Source organism: Perkinsus marinus (assembly GCF_000006405.1).
Source record: "Perkinsus marinus ATCC 50983 genomic scaffold scf_1104296949954, whole genome shotgun sequence".
NCBI classification, from domain to species: domain Eukaryota; phylum Perkinsozoa; order Perkinsida; family Perkinsidae; genus Perkinsus; species Perkinsus marinus.
Window position 1 is genome coordinate 1 of NW_003209787.1, and position 1396 is coordinate 1396.

The 1396-nt window shown below is 51.6% G+C and overlaps 3 non-coding genes across 3 annotated transcripts; all 3 read right to left on the minus strand.

Moving 5' to 3' along the window:
• Positions 1 to 40: 40 nt before the first annotated feature.
• Pmar_PMAR026125 lies at positions 41 to 122 on the minus strand. The gene has a single exon. It is a non-coding gene; the product is annotated as a tRNA-OTHER (tRNA).
• Positions 123 to 273: 151 nt separating this feature from the next.
• Pmar_PMAR026126 lies at positions 274 to 355 on the minus strand. The gene has a single exon. It is a non-coding gene; the product is annotated as a tRNA-Ser (tRNA).
• An 819-nt stretch (positions 356 to 1174) lies between these two features.
• Positions 1175 to 1256, minus strand: Pmar_PMAR026127. Its single transcript has one exon. It is a non-coding gene; the product is annotated as a tRNA-Ser (tRNA).
• Positions 1257 to 1396: the final 140 nt, after the last annotated feature.

Consider the following 1396-nt stretch of genomic DNA (forward strand, 5'->3'; position numbering starts at 1 on the left):
TTCGGCTCATACCTGCGGGAGGATTCCAAAAGTAATCCCTCGACAGCGGCAGGGATTCGAACCTGCGCGGGCAGAGCCCAGTGGATTCTAGTCCACCTCCTTAACCACTCGGACACGCTGTCTGCGACGACGCTGAATATCCTAGCACTTCCGATGAAACCTATGTAGGATTGACCGTTAATGTCCTTCTGTTCGCTACAATGCGATAGTCCAAGCAGCTCGAGAATACCTCCGTTTGCTACGAATCCCTGTGACAAAAACGGCTGAGTGCAACGACACCTGGGAGATTCGAACTCCCGCGGGCAGAGCCCAACGGCTTAGCAGGCCGCCGCCTTAACCACTCGGCCAAAGTGTCTAATTGTACTTTGCAATATGAGATCTCAAATCCACCCGCTTGAGAGGTGCTCCACACAACTGGTGACTGGTGACGCTTTGGAGTAATATATCCAAGAAATCCTATGTGGGTATCCTCTGTTTTGTCGCTGAGTGTCCCCAGCTTCCGAAATTTAAGTCTCACTCCTAGGCAGGGAAAGGGAAATTTGAGAGCCTGAGTCTCCTTCACCCTAAATGCACAATACGGTGACACGCCTCTCCTTATGGTTCTTCGTACGTAACCATCAGTACCTCTTGTATTACCGCTCCTGGCGATAAATATCTTGGATCCGTACATGACGTGTTGTAATGATATTTTGAGAGATGAGTTATTGGCAAGTTCAACGGGTGTGCCAGCTGGGGCACGGGTGGAGCATAATTAGTTATGCACAGGCGAGTGCCCGCATCGGGCGGTGGTTCTTTAAAGGCGATGGATATGATGATAATCTGGGTTGAGTGAATGCGGGTTTTCGTTTGTCGGAGACGTCCCCGCTCCCCCCAGCGCAATGTTGAGAGCCTCGTCTGATGTTCGATTGCTATGCGATACTTGACAAGTTGCGGTTCCAGGCTAACGAACTTTGTCCGTGGGGGGGTGGGGTGCGTCGTAAGAACCGGTGATTTATCTTGCGAAGGCCTCCACTAGGATCCGCTGGGATTCAAGTTCATGGATTCGAATTACAATCACGTCGGTGGATGAAATTGTCGTCGCGCCATGGCTCCGATGGTGATCCGGGCATGACGGCGGTGTCTTCAAGTGGTGAGTTCGGCTCATACCTGCGGGAGGATTCCAAAAGTAATCCCTCGACAGCGGCAGGATTCGAACCTGCGCGGGCAGAGCCCAGTGGATTTCTAGTCCACCTCCTTAACCACTCGGACACGCTGTCTGCGACGACGCTGAATATCCTAGCACTTCCGATGAAACCTATGTAGGATTGACCGTTAATGTCCTTCTGTTCGCTACAATGCGATAGTCCAAGCAGCTCGAGAATACCTCCGTTTGCTACGAATCCCTGTGACAAAAACG